The sequence below is a fragment of the Zea mays genome, chromosome 4 (genome assembly GCF_902167145.1).
Source record: "Zea mays cultivar B73 chromosome 4, Zm-B73-REFERENCE-NAM-5.0, whole genome shotgun sequence".
Taxonomy (NCBI): Eukaryota; Viridiplantae; Streptophyta; class Magnoliopsida; order Poales; family Poaceae; genus Zea; species Zea mays.
This window is the reverse complement of record NC_050099.1, coordinates 146,164,721-146,189,366: the sequence shown is the minus strand read 5'-3', so window position 1 is coordinate 146,189,366 and position 24,646 is coordinate 146,164,721.

The following is a 24,646-nucleotide window of genomic DNA, read 5'->3' as shown; positions in this document are numbered from 1 at the left end:
ATCTTGTGAGATTAGTGATATGCATTACATGAATTCATTTTTGGTTTAACCTTTAGGCCTTAATGAAATAAATAGAATTAGGTATGTAATTATGGATAACACTTAAAGGATAATCAAATTCCTATAAATGAGAGTAGTTCATCTTATAAATTAATCTTTTCTTTGTTTAATTATTACTGTACCTTTTTGAGCTATGTCCCAACACTTAGAGAGTAATCAATCCCCAATTAAGATTAGTCCATTTTATAAGTTGATCTCATTCTGTTTTATTTAATACTATACCTTTTGAGATGTTTTCCAATGTTGGTGTATGTTTGATGTGATGTTCATTTTTACTTTCCAAATGTATGGAATGTATGCTCGCTTTATTTAGACAACGAGCAGCTCGTGGTTCCTGAGTGTGTTGCCGAAGATCTCTCTGAGCAACAACCTGGTGAAGGCAAGTATCCTCAGACCTATCATGTCCTACTTTACTTTATAATTCATTGTCCCGCATTACATTACTGAAACTTAAGGATTGACTAGTCTGTATTTACCTTACCATTGTTTACCTTTTTGGGTTAATCATGGTTAGCTTATGCTATTGCTTAAACTTAATCAATGAACATGATGTGATCTTTTATGATACGATGATGTTATCCCAATGAGGTTCTTGTGATTACTTTAGGGGACTCAGGTTGTTTCCTGAGTACCTCTCCGTAAGGACCTGTTTGGGGAGTGACAACACGGGATAACAGTGCAACCATGAGGCTGGAATGGGATGCCCTTAGCTGATTAATTAGAGGAACCAGAGGAGTAGTTGGCTTCACCGTAGGGCCGTCAATGGGGTCCGGGCACAGTACTTGCTCTGCCGAGGCTGGTTGTAGAGGTTCTTTGATTTGGTTTTGTTAGTCACCCTTCCTTTGGGGAGATGTACTATGTTTATCAAACTGGAGAAACCTAACGAGCGACTATGACCTCTGGGGAATCTTTGTAAAGGCTACGTAGTGAGACCCTGCTAGGACACCTTGGTAGTGATCAATGGGGAGGCTAGAACCCTGGGCAGAACGAGAATCACGACTTGTGGGTAAAGTGTGCAACCTCTGTAGATGGTTAGAAACTGATATATCAGCCGTGCTCAAGGTTATGAGCGGCCTTGGGATCCTCTTCGATCAGAAGAACTTTGGTTACTTTTATGATGATGGATAGCAATGATGATTATAAATCTGATCTCTGGTATTTCCTCTTGGAGGGAGTGCCTCTGGGTAATAAAACTAACTAGGTTATTACTAAAATTTGGCTCTACTTATAGTAATAAAACTTGACCAACTAAAAGTAACTGCTTAACCTTAACTCCACATACAACTAGTCCAATTTAGCCAAACGGGACATTTGCTGAGTACGTTGATGTGTACTCACTCTTGCTTTACAAACCATCCCACCCCAGGTTGTCCCCACTGTACTTAGTGCTCAGGAGGAGATGTTGGCAACATGGAGGACTTTGAGGAGTTTTTGGACTACGACGAGTTCTAGTTTACTTTAGTGGCAAACCCCCAGTCAGCTGCCTGTGTAGGCTTATCTTCTATGTTTCGTTACTCTGCACTTTGACATTATTGTTGAACCCTATGGATATGTATTAGACTCTATGGATGTTTCAGACATCTTGATGTAATTAAGTACCTTTCCGTTATTTAATTCGAGCATTATGTGATTATGTCCAATTATGTAATCGATGTGTACGTGAGTTCTGATCCTGGCACGTACATGAATCACATTCGGTTTACCTTCCAAAACTAGGTGTGACATAAGTGGTATCAAAGCCTTGCTGACTGTAGGCCTGCTAACCTAGACTAGAATGGTCGCCATAAGAACTATAGACCCCTACTCTTACCTTGACCTTAGTGTCTTTTCAAAAGTTGGTTATCTTGACCAACTCTATGTTATTTACTTATCTCAAAAATTTTGTCTCACTTTTCTTTCTGTTTACTTTCCGGTCTCATTGTTCTACTCTTACTCTTGTGCTTACGATATCTTTTGTAGATGGCCCGTATCAGGTGCACTGCACGTAAGTCTGTGATCCCTTTTTTTGCCTTCTCGTCTGGCGGAGCGTCCACTGCGTCGCATGGTGCCAGGTTAGTCCAGTCACCTGGAGAGACTGCATTGTCGCCTGCACGAGGAGCAGGAGCGCCGACGCCAGGAGCAAGAGCAGGAGCAGCAGGACTCTTCCCCCTCGCCTCAGCAGGAGGTGGAGTCTGAGAGGCCGCCTTCCCCTGCACCTCAACCAGAGATGCCCCCTGCACCACCACAGGGCATCCCGGTTGTTGGAGGAGACCCCGACGGAGATGGAGACGACGATGACGTCGGTGGTAGTTCGAGCCACAACATGGAACACTCGGAGGAGCTGGAGGGGTGGATCGCTAGACCCTGAAAGGGAAATGTGCCTTTGGGCAATTTCTATTATGTTTTGGTGATTAAGTGCCCAACACATTTAAATAAGGTCTCATGTGCTAAATAAAGAGAGAAGTGATAATCAAGGCAAAGGTATGGTTCTAGACTTGGTACATTGGTTTTTGTGTACTAATATATTTGTCTAAGTGTTAGAATCAGAGAAAAGAGAAGAAGAAAAGGACTAGGCTAGAGCAGCCAAGACTCAGCTTGGTTTGGCACACTGGACTGTCCGGTGGTGCACCGGACAGTGTCCGGTGCGCCAGGCTGGCTTCCGTCGAACTGGCCGCTCTCGGGAGATTTTGGCGGCGTATGGATATAATTCATCGGACTGTCCGGTGGTGCACCGGACTGTCCGGTGAGCCAACGACCGCCAACGCAACGGTCGGTCGCGCAATCCGCGAGCGACGCGTGGCCCGCTCCAACGTTCGGCTGGGGGCACCGTACAATGTCCGGTGCGCCAACCAGCCCGGAGTTGCAACGGTCGGCTATGCCAATTTTGGAAGGAGATCCGCACCGGACATGCTATAGTGCCTGTCCGGTGGTGCACCGGACTGTCCAGTGCGCCACCCGACAGAAGGCAAGAATTGCCTTCCTTGTTGGCCTCCAACGGCTCCTAGCTGCCTTGGGGCTATAAAAGGGACCCCTAGGCGCATGGAGGAGTCACCCAAGCATACTTTGAGCATTCTAAGTCTTCCACACTCCGTCTCCACGCACTTGATCGACCGTGTTAGTGATTTGAGCTCCGTTCTTGTAGTGAACTCATTGTGCTTCATTTTGAGCTCAAGTCTTGGCTTGTGTGCGTGTGTTGTGCTGCAGATTTATGTGTGTTGCTCCCGACCTTACTCTTGTGCTTTCACCGTGATCTTTATTGTAAGGGCGAGAGACTCCAACTTGTGGAGATTCCTCGCAAACGGGAAAAGAGATAAGCAAAGAAAAGCCGTGGTATACAAGTTGATCATTTGATCACTTCAAAGGGGTTGAGTGCAACCCTCATCCATTGGGACGCCACAACGTGGAGGTAGGCAAGTGTTATACTTGCCGAACCACGGGATAAACTCGCGTGTCTTGTGTGATTGTTTTTCTGTGATACTTGTGTTCGCAAGAGCTCGCTACTTAGCCATACTAACACTTAACCAAGTTTTGTGGCTATTAGTTGTTGAATTTTGCAGGATCACCTATTCACCCCCCTCTAGGTGCTCTCAATTGGTATCAGAGCCAGGTTCTCTTCACGAAAGGGACTAATTGCCCAAAGAGATGGATCCTAAGGGAAAGGGGATGGTGGTCAACGACAAGGAGAAGGAGTCCTTCCTCAATGAGCCTAGGGACGACAAGCCCACTAACTCTGGCTCAAGTCATAAGAAGAAGGACGGGAAGAAGAAGAGGCGCATCAAGAAGATCGTCTACTACGACAGCGATGAGTCTTCTTCTTCCCCAAGAGGCGACGACTACGACGAGAAAAAGAAACCGGTTAACTCAAATTTTCCATTTGATTATTCTCGCATTCCTTATAATTCCAATGCCCATTTTCTTTCTATTCCTCTTGGTAAACCTCCACACTTTGATGGAGAGGACTACGCTTTTTGGAGTCACAAAATGTGTAGTCACCTTTTCTCTCTCCATCCTAGTATTTGGGAGATAGTTGAGAATGAAATGCAATTTGATAGTACGGATAACCCTATATTCATTAACGAACAAATTCATAAGAATGCACAAGCTACCACTGTTTTGTTAGCATCATTGTGCAGGGATGAATACCACAAGGTGAGTGGCTTGGACAACGCCAAGCAAATATGGGACACCCTCAAGATTTCACATGAGGGGAATGACGCCACCATGATCACCAAAATGGAGTTGGTGGAAGGCGAGCTAGGAAGGTTTGCCATGATCAGGGGAGAGGAGCCAACGCAAACGTACAACAGGCTCAAGACCCTGGTCAACAAGATCAGGAGCTATGGAAGCACGAGATGGACGGACCACGACGTCGTTCGACTTATGCTCAGGTCTTTTACTGTTATTGACCCTCATCTTGTGAACCTCATTTGTGAAAATCCCAGGTACACAAAGATGACACCCGAAGAGATTCTTGGAAAATTTGTGAGCGGGCGCATGATGGTCAAGGAGGCAAGATATGTTGATGATGCATTAAACGGCCCCATGCCCGTCTACGAGCCTCAACCCATTGCTCCCAAAGCAACAAGTAGCAGGGAGGCGCTACCAAGCAAGGTGGCACAAGTAGAGGCGGCCGGGCTAAACGAAGATGAGATGGCTCTCATCATCAAGCGCTTCAAGACTGCATTGAAAGGACACAAGGACTACCCTAACAAGAGTAAAGCAAAGGGAAAGCGCTCCTGCTTCAAATGTGGTAAGACAGGTCATTTTATTGCTCAATGTCCCGATAATGAAAATGACCAGGGAGAAGAAAGACATGGGAAGAAGGAGAAGAAGAAAAGCTATAGGAAGGCTAAAGGCGAGGCGCATCTTGGCAAGGAATGGGACTCGGACTGCTCGTCATCCGACTCCGATGATGAAGGATTGGCAGCCTCGGCCTTCAACAAATCTTCTCTCTTCCCCAACGAACGCCACACATGCCTCATGGCAAAGGAGAAAAAGGTAAGCGTTCGAGAAACCCCTAAGTACTCTACTTCTAGTGATGAAGATTCTAGTGATGATGAAGTAGATTATACTAGCTTGTTCAAAGGATTAGATAGAGCTAAAGTAGAAAAGATTAATGAACTGATTGATGCCTTAAATGAAAAAGATAGACTACTAGAGAGGCAAGAAGACATTTTGTATGAGGAACATGACAAATTTGTTAGTGTTCAAAAGTCTCTTGCCTTAGAAATTAAGAGGAATGAGTTACTATCTTCTGAGTTATCTACTTGCAATGAATCTATCTCTAGCTTAAAGACTTTGAATGATGATTTTAGTGCTAAGCTAGAAGTAGTTAATAAATCTAGTTCTTGTATAGAGCATGTTGTCATTTGTAATAGGTGTAAGGATTTTGATGTTGATGCATGTGTTGAACACCTTACTTCTATTATAAAATTAAATGGTGAAGTGGCAAGTCTTAATGCCCAACTTAAGACTTGCAAAAATGACTTTGATAAGTTAAAATTTGCTAGGGATGCCTACACCGTTGGTAGACATCCCTCAATTAAGGATGGACTTGGCTTTCGAAAGGAAGCCAAGAACTTAACAAGCCAAAGAGCTCCCATTCCCAACAAGGATAAAGGGAAGGCCCCTATGGCTAGTAGTAATCAAAAGAATCATGCTTTCATGTATAATGATAAATTTTTTTCTAGAAGTTCTCATTATAATAGGAGTTATAATGCTTTTGAATCACATGCTATGATTGCTTCAAGTTCCAATTTTAATGGTAGGCCTAGGAGAAATTTTGTGTCTCATGCTCCTAGGAAAATGTGTAATAAATCTACCATTGTCTTTTATGCTTGCAACACTACGTTTGTTCTTTCATGTAAAAATGAAAAAGTGGTTGCTAGAAAGTTGGGGGACAAATGCAAGGGAGACAAGACTTGCATTTGGGTCCCAAAGGCTATTGTAACTAACCTCGTAGGACCCAACAAGAGTTGGGTACCTAAACCCCAAGCCTAAATTGCCTTGCAGGTTTATGCATCCGGGGGCTCAAGCTGGATTATCGACAGCGGATGCACAAACCACATGACGGGGGAGAAGAAGATGTTCACCTCCTACGTCAAGAACATGGATTCCCAAGATTCGATCATCTTTGGAGATGGGAACCAAGGCAAGTTTAAACGACTAGGAAAGATAGCCATTTCATCCGAGCATTCCATATCTAATGTGTTCTTAGTTGAATCGCTCGGGTACAACTTGTTGTCTGTCAGTCAACTATGTAACATGGGTTACAATTGTTTATTTACCAATGTAGATGTGTCTATCTTTAGAAGAAGTGATGGTTCATTAGCTTTTAAGGGTGTACTAGACGGCAAACTCTACTTAGTTGATTTTTCGAAAGAGGAGGCCGATCTAGATGCATGCTTAATTGCTAAGACTAGCATGGGCTGGCTGTGGCATCGCCGTCTAGCACATGTTGGGATGAAGAACCTTCATAAACTTCTAAAGGGAGAACATGTGTTAGGACTAACCAATGTATTTTTCGAAAAAGATAGACCTTGTGCAGCTTGTCAAGCAGGTAAACAAGTGGGAAGCGCTCATCACAGCAAGAATGTGATGACCACATCAAGACCTGTGGAGCTACTTCATATGGACCTCTTCGGACCCGTCGCCTACCTCAGCATCGGAGGAAGTAAGTATGGTCTTGTTATTGTTGATGATTTTTTTCGCTTCACTTGGGTATTCTTTTTGCAGGATAAATCAGAAACCCAAGGGACCCTAAAGCGCTTTCTAAGGAGAGCTCAAAACGAATTTGAGCTCAAGGTGAAAAAGATAAGAAGCGACAACGGGTCCGAGTTCAAGAACTTACAAGTGGAGGAGTACCTTGAGGAGGAAGGAATCAAGCACGAGTTCTCCGCTCCCTACACACCACAACAAAACGGTGTGGTAGAAAGGAAGAATAGGTTCCTCAAGAGGAGGCGTGTGATCAAGGGGGAGTAAGTTATGGAAGAAGACCAAGTTATGGAAGAAGAAGCACCACGGGCCCCTCCAACTCAAGTCCGAGCGACGATTCAAAGGAATCATCCCGTCGACCAGATTCTAGGTGATATAAGCAAGGGAGTAACTACTCGCTCACGTCTAGCTAATTTTTGTGAGCATTACTCGTTTGTCTCTTCTATTAAGCCTTTCAGGGTAGAAGAGGCCTTGCAAGATCCGGACTGGGTGTTGGCCATGCAGGAAGAGCTCAACAACTTCAAGAGGAATGAAGTTTGGACCCTGGTGCCACGTCCAAAGCAAAACATTGTGGGAACCAAGTGGGTGTTCCGCAACAAGCAAGACGAGCACAGGGTGGTGACGCGAAACAAGGCTCAACTTGTGGCAAAAGGTTATGCCCAAGTCGCAGGTTTGGATTTCGAGGAGACTTTTGCTCCTGTGGCTAGGTTAGAGTCTATTCGCATTCTATTAGCCTATGCCGCTCACCACTCTTTCAGGTTGTTCCAAACACTACTGGAATCCGAGGCTTTGCCGAGTGTCGGCCTCTTTGCCGACTGCCTTTTGTCGGGCACTCGACAAAGAAGGCTTTGCCGAGAGCCGCACTCGGTAAAGTTAGGCTCTCGGCAACGAGCCTCTTTACCGAGTGCTGGACACTCGGCACAGGACCCCACTCGGCAAAGACACGTTTGCCGAGTGTGAAGGTGGCGCTCGGCAAAGGGCCGTCAGTGGCCGTCCCAAAGCTGACGACCGTCAGTCTTTGCCGAGAGCCGAGGTTTGGCACTCGGCAAAGAGTCTTCTTTGCCGAGTGCCAAATATTGGGCACTCGGCAAAGGACGCTTTGCCGAGTGTCTTCTCTAGACACTCGGCAAAGTATATTTTTATTTTTTTATTTTGTCTCCCAAACTTTTTGTGGTATGTTTCTACACTATGTAGACCTACATGTATCATTTGTGGACAATTATAACAGAGTTTTCAATCGTTAGTAGATTTAGTTCGTTTATTTAAATTTCTTCGGAAAATTCAGATTTGAACTGTAGGTCACTCGAAACTTGGAAAACCGTGCATGCAAAAATGATATTCATGTTACTTACCATAAGTTACGACCGATTCCAGGAGCGTACCGGAAACTTCGAGCAACATGCTCACTAAACATGGCCGTGAACTTGCCATCCACATGTTTAAAAATTGTATAAAACACAAACAAAGTTAGAAAATCATGAAACTTGTCCACGTGTCATGATATCATATGTACAGGCTGTGATAAAAAATTGAAAAAATTTCGAGAAAACTATGACACGCTATGTGTACAAACCTAAGAGATCCACATTGAAACTCTATGATTTCATGTGTAGTTCTCTTAGGTTTCTACACATTGTGTCTCACAACTTTCTCCAAACATTCTAAAATTTTTATCACAGCCTGTACATATGATATCATGACACGTGGACAAGTTTCATGGTTTTCTGACTTTGTTTGTGTTTTATACAATTTTTAAACATGTGGATGGCAAGTTCACGGCCATGTTTAGTGAGCATGTTGCTCGAAGTTTCCGGTACGCTCCTGGAATCGGTCGTAACTTATGGTAAGGAACATGAATACCATTTTTGCATGCACGGTTTTCCAAGTTTCGAGTGACCTACAGTTCAAATCTGAATTTTCCGAAGAAATTCAAATAAACGAACTAAATCTACTAGATATTGCAAACACAGTTATAATTGTCCCCAAATGGTACATGTAGGTCTACATAGTGTAGGAACAAACCACAAAAAGATTGGTGGCCAAAACAAAAAAAATACAAATGTACTTTGCCGAGTGTCAGCTGGTGACACACGGCAAAGCATGCTTTACCGAGTGCCACCTGGGTGGCACTCGGCAAAGAAGTGTAAATTAATCTTTGCCGAGTGTCACCTGGTCGACACTCGGCAAAGGAGCCTTTGCCGAGTGTCGCCGATCTGGCACTCGACAAAGCTTATTTTAAAAATAAAAAAAATCTTTGCTGAGTGCCAGATCGCGGGCACTCGCCAAAGAAGGAAAATAAACTACGCGCCCGACTTCTTTCTTCTTTCTCTCCTCTCACTCTCTCTGTCTCAGCCCTGCGCCGCCGCCGCCCCGCCGCGCCCGCCCGCGCCCGCCGCGCAGCGCCGGCTCGCTGTGTCGCCCCACCGCCGTCCTGCCGCCCTCCCCGAGCCGCAGCCTCCCCGGGCCGCCGTCTCCTCCCCGCGCCACCATCTCCCCCGCCCGCCACCGTCTCAAGGTATAATTTTATTAAATTACGTATTAATGTCTATATTAATGTATTGATGTTTTATAGATTAATGTATTGATGTTTCATAGATTATGTATTTCATAAACACATGTTTATATTAATGTGTTGATCACTCAGTATATGTCTCCCATCCAATCCACCACCGCACGCCGCCACTCGCACCGACCCTCACACAACACACTATCCCATCCTATCCACCACGCCGTCACCGACCCTCACCACGCCACTCGCACAACACACTCCCCATCCTATCCACCACCGCACCGACCCTCACCACGCCAACGTCTACAATTCCTCGTCGTCGTGCCGTTGAATTGAATATATATATATATATATATATATATATATATATATATGTGTGTGTGTGTGATTGTCGGCCATCGTGCTGTTGAATTATTAGTGGAAGACAGCCATCGTGCTGATACTTTTATTTGCAGGATTTCGAAACCTCCCCGTGCAGGGGAGGTGCTACCGAAATTTTCTGTTGCTAGGCTTCTGTTAGAGGATGGAGAACCGTGAGTGGATATACACGGGCCGTAGAGGAAGGAACGATCTCACCACTGAATGGATTAGAAAGACCGATGATTTTGTGGAACGGGCATATGTCGAAGCTGCTAAAGGAGCGAGTCTAGTCCCATGCCCGTGCAGCAAATGTGCCAACCGGAAAAGAAAACCAAAGAAGGCCATGGTAGAACATATTTGGAAGAATGGATTTACGCCGGGCTATACTCAGTGGATATTTCATGGTGAAGCACATCGTACGAGAGAGGAGGTGCTGAGACAACGTGTCGAGGATTATGACGCGGATGCGGGGGTAGCAGATATGTTGAACGACTATCAGGAGGCACAGTACACGGGAGGATGTATGGATGACGAGCCAGAGCCGACTACAAAGGCGTTCTACGACATGTTCGACGCGGCACAGAAGCCCCTTCACGGCCAGACAAAGGTTTCTCAACTGGATGCCATTGGGCGTGTAATGGCGTTCAAGTCGCAGTACAACATGAGTAGAGACGCATTCGATGGCTTGTTGACGGTTATTGGGAGCCTGCTTCCGGATGATCACGTTCTGCCAAAGAGCATGTACGAGGCACAGAAACTCCTTCGTGCACTCAAGATGACGTATGAGCAGATTCATGCTTGTCCGAATGGCTGCGTGCTATTTAGGAAAGAATACGCGGAGGCAAAGTACTGTCCCAAGTGTACATCGTCTAGGTTCATGGAGGTAGACTCTGGTGATGGACAGAAGAGGCAGCTCAACATCTGTTGGGGACTTGTTCTCAAGCTATGAATCAAGAACAAGGCAACATAAAATGTTAAATATCAAAGCCCTTCGTCCTTCAGATCATTATTTCCCTTCGGACATAATGAATTTAGGACGAAGGTCATGAAGGACATATCCTTATGATCATGATAAAAAATAAAGAACATTCATACAAAGTACAGAAAATAACATAATTTCTGTAAACATTATTATTAATTTATTTCTATTTATATTACTTATGTAAACAATGGTAAATTACAAATGTACCTTCGGTTTGAAGGAATGAGGATACAGACGTGATGCAAAAGTGAATGCCAGGTCAGCGTGAACAGTACAGGAATACTGTTCACCTATTTATAGGCACGGGTCGCAGCCCATGCAAAATTACATTAATGCCCTTTACATTTATCAATAACTCTATAGTAATTCTTCGAGGTCTAATTTGGCTTTTCATCTTTAAGTCGGTTTCCCTTTCCCGCCGTTATGCCGAAGCTCTTCTGCACATAGCTTCGTGATCATCTTATCCTTCGTCGTGATCGCCGTCCCAGTCAAGCTTCGTCTTGACCATGCTTCTGTATATCCGCAACCTGATCCCGAAGATACCTGCTCGCATACTTAGAAAACATTGTCAAATCACGTTTTTGAGGACCTTCGGAAGGCGAAGGCCCCCAACAGTAGCCCCTCACAATATTAATTTTGCTGTAATGATAAATTCATATTGCGATATGGACGAAGGCCTTAAGCCGAAGGTCCGAAAAAACACCTTCTCTTTGCTAGAATAGCAACAGTCTTTAACAAGCGGGACCCTCCAGTTTCCAACGCTCTGGGCGTATAAATAAGAGCTCATCCCGAGTTATTTGACACACTCTCTTGCCAACTGTTTTTACTCACCCAACCTTTAGCCTACGTGCAACAGCCTTTGCTTGGCCTTTTAAATTTTAAGGATTCGGCGTTGAGAGCACTTTCTTAGCGTTTGCAAGGATGTCTGAAGATAACAAAGCTGTTGGTGGTTCGAAGCTGAGTCTTTCTGAGGAAATGCATCTGGGTTTTCTTCAATCTATATCGAAGACTAATACAGAGAAGATCACTAAAGAAATTTTGGAAGGTTTATTTGAAGATACTGGCGACAGCGACAGCTATGATGTGGATAGTGGTGGTGAAGACTGTTGGAACTCGCTCTCTGCAGCAAGAAGGCCAACAAGGGTGAACGGTGGTGACAACAGGGTTACGTGCACGGGGGCAATAGCTCTGTTGATCTAGCCTCTCACGGGCACTGTGCGGGGGTATTTATAGGTATCTGAGTGCCCAGCGTCTTGTGTTAAGGACGCATGTGCCCTCAGACACCTATTTTATCCCCAGAATATTCCCATAAAGCAGGGTTACAGACCGTAATTACAAGTACTCCTTTACAAGTCAGGCCCGTAATACAGAGGCGGCCACGCGGGGCCCGTTACAATGGGCCAGATCGCACGTGGGCCTTGGGACTGAACGAGGACGCGCCGTGGTAGGACGTCGCCGCAGGCCTTCGTCAAAGTGCCGAGTCTTGCGAAGGGTGTCCCTGCCCGCTTTGTCTCTGTCGGACCAGCGGCTGCAGCGAAGGCCTCGAGCGAAGGGTGGCGTCTTTGCCTTCGCCCCAACATTTGCCCTCCGAGGGACCAGTTCGACAAAGTCACCTGGTGCCGAAGACGTCGCTAGATGGCAGAGACGCTGCCCTCGCTCGAAGTGGTTCCGCGGGGGTTTTTGATGTGACCGTTGATGGACGGCGTACTGTTGGATTGCGGGTTTCCCGAAGCGTCGCGGCCTGTCGGATTGCGGGTTTCCCGAAGAGCCGCGCCCCGCCTATAAAAGGGGGGGCGGGGGCGGCGCTTTTTGAACTCTGCCTTCCGCGCTCCGTAAAACCCTAGCCGCCCGCCGTCCTGCTGCTCCTTTTCCTCCGCTGCTCCCTTAGCTCGCCGGCGTTCTGGCTCGAGTGAAGCAGACCGCCCGCCGCCGACGACGGTACGTAGCAATGCCATCCTCTTCTTCCTCCGCCGACGCCGCGTCGCCGGCCGCCGCCTCGTCTGAGGAGACGTTGAGTAACGTGGAGGTGGAGGAGTTGCGCGCCGGCGACTCTGTTGAATTTGGTGTGTCACGGATGACGTCAGCCCGCATTGAAGATATGCAGCGGTTGGGCTACTTTGGCGGCGGGGTCGCCCGTGCTCCGGGGACGGAGGAAGTCCCCGAGCCGGAGGGCGAGTTGGTTGTTTTCGAGGCGTTCTTCGTCGCCGGACTCCGCTTGCCGGCGCACCGTTTTGTCAGCGAAGTCCTGCGTAGATTCAGCGTTCAAATACATCAGCTGACACCGAACGCCGTAGTGGCGCTGGCGAAGTATGTCTGGGCGACGACTTCGTACGGCGGACAGCCGTCGGTTGAAGTTTTTGCGAAGAATTATTGTTTGCATTGGCAGAAAAGGATGGTTGAGGACGGAGTTGCCCAGTTCGGGTCATGTACATTCACGCCGAAGACCGGCAAGACCACAATGCCAGTAGTGGAGTTGGTCCCGTGCGCCCGCAACAAGTGGGGCAATTGGAATGAATTTTGGTTTTATGTTGCTGAGGCTACTGTCGAAGGCCATGAAGGGCTCCCCGTGTCCTTAATGTGCTCTCACTATTACTCTGCGTATCCACCTTATGAAGTGGCAGAAGAGGATGCAGACGAAGGGGCCCTTCGGTGCGCCGCCGGTCAGAGCAGCGGTCGAGATTTAGTTGAAGAGTTCGTGGCGTACGGGGTCTGGCCCTTGGCGCACGGCTGGGCGCTGGGCGAAGTATGCCCTCGCCAGATGCCCTTTCACGGAGGAAGGGTGGTGCGAAGTCCTGCCTTCGCACTGAATTTGCGAAACCGTGACCCGGCCGCCTTTGTGCGTGATGCGGAGGGCTTGGCGGTGCGGCTCGTGGGGCGTTACGTGCCGAGGACGGAAGGCCAGCGCAGCTTTGACATCCGCGGGTCAAATGAACGTTTGAACAGGGTCTTCGAATTAAATCAACTGCCGTACGACGGTTACCCTGGTCAGGACGAAGCGGACCGCCGTGGGAAGAAGCCGGCGGTGGAGACTGGAGGCGACCCTGCGCTGGTGGCCGCCGCCTCCTCGAAAAAGAGAAAATTAGGTACTGCGATGGGAAGACTTGGGGTGTCTGATAGTTTCGCTAGAGATTTAATGAGGACGTGTGCGGCCCCGGGGGAGAGGATGTCTTCGCCCGAGCTCCGGGAGTCTTCGGCTCGGATGCTGAGGGTTACCGGGGGTTGTTGGCCTAAAAACATTCCTATCCCCTGCGCGGCTGAGGAGGACTGTTTTACATCTCGTATGGTTCATCGGTGGAAAGTTTTTCCTTATGGGCGAAATATCGGTCATGTTGTGTGGGCAGTGATGGACAAGGATCGCCAAGGCGCGGCGCGAAAACGCCAGGCGACTGTGAGGGTTCACGAAGCCCGGCCGAAAAGGCATCGGGGAACGGCGAAGGCTGAGGCCTCTGGCGGAGGCAAGCCGCCGCTGCCGACGAAGGTGGGCGCCTCCGCGCCTGGCAAGGCGCCGGAGACGACGGTGGGCGCCGGAGGCCCCAAGCTGTCGAAGGTGGTGCCGTCTGCCAGCGGGGTGGCGGAGGCTGCGAAGGCGGCCCGATCGCTACCGCTGCCTGGCAAGCGCGTTGCCGACTTCGGCACCGAGATTGATGTGGACGACTATCTTGGGGGTAAGTATATATGAATATATATACCCTTTTTTTTTTAATTGTTGACGCGTTGCAGGGTCGGACGAGGGCCCGCTTGCTCTAGTTGTGCCTGGCGCGGCGATCGCGACGGCTGCGCCAGCGCCGAAAGCGGGGGGAGAGACCCTTGGCGCCGGAGGCGAGGTGTCTGCCCTCGCGCTGGTCAGAGACGAGGCGGGCGTGGCGACCCGTCGGCTGAAGGGAGCGACGGAGGCGCTGAGTCGAGCGACGGAGGCGCTGAGTCAGGTCCGCCGAGCTATACATTTTTTTTTTTTACGCAACGACCTTACGTGTGTTCTGCAGGTGGCTGACTTCACCAGCCGCACTGCGTCGGGGGCCCTTACGGCAGCGTTGTCTGCCGAGGTCGAGAGACTTCGGACGCAACATGCGGACGCTGTCCGTGAGAAGTCGGCCTCCGACAGCAAGTGCCGCAAACTGGCGGAGAAGGTGGCCGTCCTTGAGAAGGAGAAGGCTGACCTCCGGCGCCAGCTGGCGGGGGAGAGGAGGGAGGCCAACGAAGCCATCGCCAAAGAGCAGGCTGCGCAGGCGGAGGCCAGGTTGGCGCGGGCGGAAGGCAATATCGCCAAGGAGCTCGCCGGAGAGCTGCAGCGGCGGCTTACTGCCCAGGAGAGCCGCGCGGAGGGGGCCGAGGCCGCGATGCGAGCGGAGGCCGAACGGACGCGCACGCAGCTCATGACTTCGTATCGCGAGCTGGGTGTGCGGACGGGTGACTTCGAGGTGCCGGAGCGAGAGGCCGGGCTTCGCTGTCTGGAATGGGTGCAGGAGGAACTGCAGGAGCTCCCCACTGTCTTGGCGGGGTTGATGGCGTTCACCTCCCTGGTCACCTGCGAGGCGGCGATGAACGCGCTCTCTCGCGAAGGCTGCCGGCACTTTGAGGCCTTCGACCAGGTGGATGAGGATTTTGGGCGTGATATCTTTGAGGTCGAAGACCCCGTGGTGAAGGAATCCGCCGGGGCCCTCTATGACCGGATGTGGGGTTCATACGGTCGCGAGGTGGTCCGGGCGCGGGCCGAGGCTGCGAGGGCTCAGGTAACGCTGTCGTTTGCCTGGCGTGTGCTGGATGCGGTCTGTGCGCGTGTTTGCTGAGTTTTTGTGCGTTTTGTTTTAGGCGGAGCGCGGCGAGCGGGTGGACGACTTCGGGGCGCTGAACAGCGAGCTGCCTGAGCCGGAGACGACCCCTGCGGAGGCCGCGACTGGAGTCGCCCCGGGACCTACCCCGGAGACTGCGGAAGATGCACCGGGCGCTCCTGCGTCTGCCGCGGCCGGCGAAGACCTTCCCCCAAAGGTGGCCGAAGGCGCGCCAGATGCCCCCGCAGCTGCTGTGCCGGGCGCTGAGGATCCAGCAGAGGCAGCGGCGGAGGCTCCCGCAGCGGCCGGGCCTTCGCAGGTGGCGTAGGTGGTGTTTAGGGTTGAGGGATTTTTGGATGTTGTACTGAATTTTGGTTGCTGCGCAGGTTCAAGATTTTGGGCCTGCGCACGCAACCGCTACCACTGAGTTTTTGGCGGCTTCGACCGCGGAAGATGGAAATGAATGTGGTGGGTCTGTTTCTGAGTTTTTTGATGTTACTGACTCTGGGAGCTCGGTTGAGTGGACTGAGGAGTCGTCGGAGGAGGACTTGGATTATTTTGCGGCCTTGGACGTGGCTGCGGCGGAGGCTGCACCACATGCTGCGGACGCGCCAGGCGTGCCCGGTCCTAGCACCGGGCACCGACGACGAAGGGCGGTTGCAAAGCGTAGGATTAGTGCGGAGGAAGGGGCTCGGCTTCGCGTTAGCAGGGCTGGCCGGCAGGAGCTGCTGTCTTTGCCGGCCGCCTCGGGTGTAGGGGAAGGGGAGCTGCGAAGCCTTTTTGCGGGTGAGGAGCTTAGGATAATGTTATTTAATTATAGAGAGATGGGGATTAATCCTAAGGTTGAGCCGATGTAGGGCGTGGTGCCCTCGCTTGTGTATGTGTAAAGGCTTGTAAAATGGAGTTGTGTGCCCTCGCGTGCCTGTGCCTGCGAGGGCGCTGTGTACTTTGTCTGGTGTGATTGATTGATTGGTCTTGCTGTTGTTTCTGCTTTTTGTTATACTGTGCTGGCTGCGCCCTTAGGCGGTTCCTGCGATAGACTTCGGATTTTTGCGCGTTTGTGCTTGGTCCGGCTGCACCTTTTAGGCGACTTCTGCGCGGATAGTCTTCGCGATAGACTTCGGATTTTGCGCACTTGTTGTGCTCAGTCCGGCTGCACCCTTAGGCGACTTCTGCGCGGATAGTCTTTGCGATAGACTTCGTTTTTGCGCACTTGTTGTGCTAAGTCCGGCTGCACCCTTAGGCGACTTCTGCGCGGATAGTCTTTGCGGTAGACTTCGTTTTTTGCGCACTTGTTGTGCTAAGTCCGGCTGCACCCTTAGGCGACTTCTGCGCGGATAGTCTTTGCGATAGACTTCGTTTTTTGCGCACTTGTTGTGCTAAGTCCGGCTGCACCCTTAGGCGACTTCTGCGCGGATAGTCTTTGCGATAGACTTCGTTTTTTGCGCACTTGTTGTGCTAAGTCCGGCTGCACCCTTAGGCGACTTCTGCGCGGATAGTCTTTGCGATAGACTTCGTTTTTTGCGCACTTGTTGTGCTGAGTCCGGCTGCACCCTTAGGCGACTTCTGCGCGGATTGGTCGCACGCGAGGGTGGCTAGCGCTTAGCCTCGCGGTGACTTCGAATTGGTCGAATGCCGAAGACCGTTGTTGCGGTCTTTTTTCGACATGCTTTTGTGGGGGATTTTTTCTCACATATATTACATGGCTCCGCCTCGTTAAAAACCTCACCCCCCGGGAGGAAAAGAGTGCGGGCCGGTACAAGATTGTTTGCGGCGAATTACAAGGGCGAAATCGGCCCTAAATGGGTCAAACAAAAAATTTGCGAAGGTTGTCGACGTTCCAGGAGTGCTCTAGGTCCTCGCCGTTTGGCGTTGTGAGCCTGTAAGCACTGGGGGAAGCTTTTGACTTGACTATGAAGGGGCCCTCCCACTTGGGCTCCAATTTGCCCTTGGACTCCGTCCGAGCTGTTCGGATGAGTACGAGGTCCCCCTCGCTGAACTCCCTCGGGATGACTGCACGGTCGCGCCATGCTTTGGTCTGGGCCTGATACTTGTTCAGGGCCTGTAGGGCGAAGACCCGGTCTCCGTCAATGAGATCTTTTGAAGTTGGCTCGTCCACGTCGGGGACGGCTGACGGAACTGTACGTGGGGACCCATGCTTTATTTCTTGCGGGGTCATTGCCTCCGATCCGTATAGAAGGCGGAAAGGGGTGAACCCGGTTGCTCTGCACTCGGTTGTGTTGAGCGCCCAGACTGCCTCTGGTAATAAATCGGTCCACCTGCCTTTTCTTTCATCGAGGAGCATCTTTTTGACAGCTGTGAATATTTTCCCATTGGCGCGCTCCACGACCCCGTTGGACTGCGGATGATAGACTGAAGCGAAGGCAAGCTTGGTGCCGATGGAGAAACAAAAATCCTTGAAATCTTGGCTGTCGAACTGCTTGCCGTTGTCGACTGTTAGCTCGGACGGTACTCCGAAGCGGCAAACGATGTTCTGCCAGAAGAATTTTTGGGCAGTCTTTGATGTGATTGTGGAAACAGCCCTCGCTTCAATCCATTTGGTGAAGTATTCGACAGCTACGAAGGCGAACTTAAGGTTCCCCTGAGCGGTGGGCAGGGGCCCGACGATGTCCAGGCCCCAGCGCTGGAGAGGCCATGTATGGGCAATCAGCTTTGTATATTGCGAGGGGTTGCCTGACCGAGGGGAGAACTTCTGGCAGGCTTCGCAGGACTTCGCGACCCGATTTGCGGCGCAGATCATTGCGGGCCAGTAAAACCCTTGACGGATCACCTTGGCAGCCAGGGCCCTTGGCCCTGCGTGCGAGCCGCACGTGCCGCTGTGGACTTCGCGTAGGATCTGCATGCCTTCGGTCTCGGTGACGCATTTGAGCATTGGCTGACTGACCCCTTTCTTGTACAGTTGGCCTTCGATCAGAGCGAAGTCCCGGCTTCGATGTCTGAGGCGCTTTGCCTCACTGACGTCGGCTGGATGATAGTATCCCTGTAGGAACAGGGTTATTGGTGCCCTCCAGTCTTCTGTCATGATTAGGTTGACTGTACGGTGGCCTTCGCTATCATTAGTGATCTGGAGCCCTTCGGGGCTCCGGACAGCTGGAGTGCCGATGGTGTGAAAAAACACGTCGGAGGGCAGGGGCTCGCCCCTGGCGGCGGCCTTGGCTAAGGCATCGGCCTCCTCGTTCTTGGCCCTATCAACATGCTGTAGGGTGAATCCCTTGAACTGTCTCTCGAGACTTCGGATAGCCGCGAGGTATTGCATGAGCGCGGGGTCTTTTGCTGCATAGTCTTTCTCGACCTGGCCGGCAACTATCTTGGAGTCTGTTTTGATGATACATGTGGTGACTCCGAGGGCCCTTAGTTTGCGGAGACCGAGGATGACTGCTTCATACTCTGCTATGTTGTTTGTACATTTGTCAGATTCCAGAGCAAAGCTGAGGCGTGCTGCGTATCTGTGTTTGACTCCGGCTGGTGAGGTTACGACTGCAGCGACGCCTGCCCCCGCATGACACCATGCACCGTCGCAATGGATAGTCCAGACCTTTTCTGTGGATGGGTCCGGCTGCGTTATTGGCCCTGTCCAGTCGACGACGAAGTCTGCCAGGACTTGCGACTTGATAGCTGTCCTGGGCTCGAAGCTGATGTGGTAGCCGGAGAGTTCGGCTGCCCACTTGGCAATCCTCACTGATGCCTCCGGGTTCCTGAATAATTCGCCGAGCCCCCTGTCTGAGGTGACTCGGACCTTAAATGCTTCAAAATAATGGCGCAACTTGCGCGAGGACATGACAACTGCGTAGGCAATCTTCTCCAGCTCTGTCATGTTGCATTTGGACGGTGTCAGGACTTCGCTGACAAAATAGACAGGGCACTGTTTGACTGCGCCCTCGACTGTCTGCTCCTGTACCAGTGCCGCGCTGACCGCGTGCGGCGAAGCCGCGACATAGAGCAATAAGGGGAGCGAGGAGTCTGGGCTTGTGAGGATGGCCAGCTCCGCTAGGTACTGCTTTAATGAGGCGAAGGCCGCTGCTTGCTCCGGTCCCCAGGCGAAGTCTTTCGCGCCGCGGAGTGTTTTGAGGAATGGAAGACTTCGCTCGGCGGACCTGGAGATGAATCTGTTGAGAGCGGCCATCCTGCCTGTCAGGCGCTGGACGTCCCTGGCCGACTGCGGAGGCGACATATCGACGATGGCCTGGATCTTGGTTGGGTTGGCCTCGATGCCCCGGCGGGACACCAGGTAGCCCAATATCTTGCCCTGGCGAACACCGAAAACACACTTTTCCGGGTTTAGGCGGAGTCGTGCATCTCGCATGTTCGCGAATGTTTCTGCCAGGTCGGCGAGATGGTCCTCCTTATTTTTGCTGGCGACGACGATGTCGTCCACATATGTGAATACATTTCTGCCGACCTGCCCCTCGAGCACTGTTTTGGTGAGTCTGGAGAAGGTGGATCCGGCATTCTTGAGACCCTCCGGCATTCTGACAAAGCAATAGGTGCCGAAGGGTGTTATAAAGCTGGTGCTGGCTTTGTCTTCCTCCTTCATGTATATCTGGTGATAGCCGGAGAAGCAGTCGAGGAGGGACATGACCTCGCATCCGGCCGCGCTATCGACTATTTTGTCGATCCGCGGCAACGGGAAATTGTCCTTTGGGCAGGACTTATTGAGACTGGTGAAGTCTATGCACATGCGCCATTTTCCGCTTTTTTTCTGCACCATCACAACATTGGAGAGCCACGTGGGGTAAGCCACTGGCTCGATGAATTTAGCCTCCAGGAGGCGATGCACCTCCGCCTTGGCGGCCTCTGTCTTCTCGTCTGACATTTTGCGAAGCTTCTGCTTTTTGGGTCGCACCGAAGGGTAAATCCCCAAGCTGTGCTCAATTATGGCTCGGCTGACTCCGACCAGATCGAGGGCAGACCAGGCGAAGACATCTTTATTCTTGGCCAGGCAGCAGAGAAGTCTCTCTTCTTCGAGTGAGGTGAGGTCTTCGCTGATAGTTACTGTCTGCTTGGGCGTGGCCTGATCGAGGGGGACGGTCTTGGTCCCATCTTGGCACTGCAACTGTGCCTTGTCGTGCTGCTTGTCGGTTGGGCTGGCCGGCGCAGGGACCTCGCGCTGGGTCGTGAGACAGTGTACGTTTCTCTGACCGGGCACGAAGTCCCGCTCAATGTTGCGCGCCGTCTGCTGGTTGCCGTAGACTGTGATGGCGCCTAGCGGGCCTGGTATCTTCATACATAGGTACAACCCGTGGATGGCGGCTTCGAACTTGTTGATGGAGCCCCGGCCCATGATGGCGTTGTATGGATATACCATGTCGACAATGTCAAAGGTTACTTGCTCACTTCGGGCATTGGGCGCTGCACCGAAGGAGAGGGGCAACTCTATCTTGCCAACTGGGAAGGTGCCCTTGCCGCCGAAACCATACAACGGGTTGTCCGAAGGCTTCAGCAAGCTGTGGCTTATACCCATGCGGTCGAAGGCGTGGAGGAAGATGATGTCCGCCTGACTGCCGTTGTCGACTAGGACTTTGTGTAAGTCCCAGCCTGCCACGCTGCAATTGATGACCATAGCGTCGATGTGGGGGGCGCTGCGCAGGTCGACGTCTCGTGCGTCGAAGGTTAGCGGTATGTGGGACCACTTCGTCTGCACGACTGGGCCAGTGACGGCGACATGGTTGATGCTGCGGTAGTGGTCCCGCTTCTGCCGCTTGGTGTCGAAGTCAGTGCTAGACCCCCCTGTTATCATGTGAATGACTCCGCGATATGGTTGATCGGCGAAGTCTTCCTGCTTTGGGGCATGGGGGTTGTTCTGATGTTGCTGGTGTGGTGGTGGGGGTGGAGGAGGTACGATTTGTACTTCCTGATGGTGTTGGTAAGCGTGGTGCGGTGGATGCGGTGCGGGAGCGTGAATATATGGTGGAGGGGGTGGCTGGTAATTATGCGCGACAATTCTGGGGTTGTCGGCTGGCTGCGCCCGCGCCATTCTGTCTCTGGTGGCCTTCGTCTCGGGGCAGTCTTTGGTCTGGTGGGCGCAGTCTTCGCCGTGGAAAAGGCAATAGAATCGGCGCGGCGGCTGTTGCGCCCGCCCTCGACCCCTGCCGCGAGTTCCGTTTCCGCGGCCCTGAGGGGGATATTCCTGGCGGCGAGGGGGATCAGCAGCAGGCTGTTGGTTGACGATGTTGTGCACTTGCTGTTGACTGCGGCCATCTCGACCGGAGTCTGGTTGCGGAGTCCTCGTCCAGGTGCGGCTGGACTGCGGGGCATCTTTGGGCTTCCGCTGTGACTCAACCTTGCGCTGGTGGAGCTCTTCGGATTTGGCATATTTTTCGAAGAGCTGATATAGCTCCTGCAAGCTCTTTGGTGGATCTCTGATACAATGGCTGTAGAGGACGCCAGCCCGAAGGCCATTGATGGCGTAGTGGATAGCGATCTGATCGTCGACAGAGGGCAGCTGTGACTTGAGTGTTAAGAACTTGCGGTAATACTCACGCAGAGTCTCTTTTTCCAGCTGTTTGCAAAGTGAGAGCTCGGCCAAAGCGTCGGTGTCTGGACGGTAGCCTTGGAAGTTGAGGAGGAACTTGTCCCTGAGACTTCTCCACGAATCGATGGACAGCGGAGGCAATCTGGTGAACCAGGTGAGTGCTGGGCCCTCTAGTGCGATGATGAAAGACTTCGCCATTGTGGCGTCGTCTCCTCCGGCTGATGCAACGGCGACCTGATAACTCATGATGTACTGCGCCGGGTCGGTGCTGCCGTTGTACTTGGGGTATGCCCCCGCTCGAAAGTTAGCCGGCCAAGGCGTCACTTGTAGGTGTGGCGCCAGGGGACTTCGCTCGTCGAGGTAGTTGACCCCTTGGAATGGCGCGCCGTGCTGGGAGACGTAGTCATGCTGGGGGAAACGCGGGATCTCCGGCTGCGCCCGGTGTTGCAGGGGTGGGCCATGCTGCCGGCCGAGGTGGCCTTCGCGCGTGTCCTCCGGTTGTGTGCGCTGTTGGAGGGGTGGCTCTTGCTGTAGACCGAGGTGGCCTTCGCGCTGCATCAGCGCGATCTCGCGCTCGAGGTCTTGGGCTTTCTGCTCCTCGTCGCGTATCATTTGCCGCACTTTGGCTAGTGCGGACACACGCTGGCGCTTGGCCTCCAGTATCTCTTTCTGCCTCTGGAGATTGCGGTTCCTGAGGCGCAGGGCGCGCAGCTGCAGCTGTTCTTCTGTTGAGACGCCGAGGACCTCGCCGTCCTCGGCGAGGTCCGCGCCCTCCAGTGGGGCGAAGCCTGGGGGCGGCTGTGACTGTCCTTCGGTTCCGCAGGTGCGGAAGGTGTCGTCTTCGCCGGTGTGGGGAACATTGTCTTCAGTGGGCTCTTGGTGGGTGGATTGGGTGAGGACGAGGGCCTTGCCCTTTCTTGCGGCCAGCAGTGCTGCCTTCGCAGCCTCGTCAGCCTTGGGGTTAGCTCTCTTGGGTGCCATCGCGGGTGGTTTTGTCGTAGCACGAACGGTGGGCGCCAAATGTTGGAACTCGCTCTCTGCAGCAAGAAGGCCAACAAGGGTGAACGGTGGTGACAACAGGGTTACATGCACGGGGGCAATAGCTCTGTTGATCTAGCCTCTCACGGGCACTGTGCGGGGGTATTTATAGGTATCTGAGTGCCCAGCGTCTTGTGTTAAGGACGCATGTGCCCTCAGACACCTATTTTATCCCCAGAATATTCCCATAAAGCAGGGTTACAGACCGTAATTACAAGTACTCCTTTACAAGTCAGGCCCGTAATACAGAGGCGGCCACGCGGGGCCCGTTACAATGGGCCAGATCGCACGTGGGCCTTGGGACTGAACGAGGACGCGCCGTGGTAGGACGTCGCCGCAGGCCTTCGTCAAAGTGCCGAGTCTTGCGAAGGGTGTCCCTGCCCGCTTTGTCTCTGTCGGACCAGCGGCTGCAGCGAAGGCCTCGAGCGAAGGGTGGCGTCTTTGCCTTCGCCCCAACAAAGACTCCGAAGATCGACCTTGGCGACCAAGCCATGCGGTTTTCGGCAAATCAAGTATTAAAGAAAATCATCTTGTCAACATGAGGGGAAGATATTTCCGGGACTTGTCCGTTGTGAGGGTCGACGAAGGAGAGAAGACTTGCCCAACTCCTGAGGAAAATGAAGTCGTAGTATTCCGAAGCTTCTTGAAAGCTGGACTACGATTTCCCCTAAGCAGTTTTGTTGTAGAGGTGCTGAAGATATTTGAAATCTACCTTCACCAACGTACCCCCGAAGCAATCATAAGGATGAATATCTTCGTGTGGGTCGTGAGAAGCCAAGGCTTGGAACCTGATGCGAAAAGCTTCTGCAACATACACGAATTGCTATATGAGACAAAACCCTGGGGTAAGGAACAATATCACAACAACTTTGGCTGCTACAGCTTTGGCTCCCGATCTGGGTCAAGCTGCCCAGTGCCGACCTTTCGAAAGAGATGGCCTGGCGACTGGATGACGGAATGGTTTTACGTGAAGAATGACTTGAAATCTCGAGAAGATATAAGGAAGATCATTATGCGTCCCATCTGGCAACGTTTCGGCCTGCGGAGGCCGAAGGTGGAAATGAATGAAGCAGCCGAAGAATGCCAGAGAGCCTTCGGAGTTGTTTGCTCTTTTATTGGGACAAGGGATTTGGTCCAAGAACACATTGCCTTCAGAGTATGGCCGCTTGTGGAAAAATGGGAAATGCCGAAGGAGACCATTAAAGAGACTGACGAAGGTGGACTAGTCAGGCTGAAGTACACTTTTAAGTTTGGAGATAAATTCGTTGAGCCGGATGATGACTGGCTAAAAAGCATTGAAACTGTAAGTGATGAACTGCTTGGAGTATATTCAAAGGCCGAAGATACTGCATTATCAGCAGCTTTCAGAGGCCGAAAAAAGAAAAGACTGAACCGAGTATTTGACGCAATTGGGTTCGTGTACCCCGACTACCATTATCCAGTGCGGGGTCAAAAAAGAAAGAACACTTCTTCTGCGAAAGAAACTGCTTCAGCCGCTCCTAGTGAGCCGGCGCCGAAGAGGAAAAGGGTAAAGGTTCTCACACACCGGCCACGTTACATTGAACTAGCCATAGTGCCTGAGTTCGCCGGTGAGACCTCTTCGGCCCCCGAAGCTAAGGAATCAACTCTGCTTCCAGGAGTCAAAGAGCTGGCCGAAGTGCTAGTAACAGAAAAATTGGAAGAACCAAAGACTCTGCTGCCAGAATTCAAAGAGTTGGCCGAAGTGCCAGTAACAGAAAAAT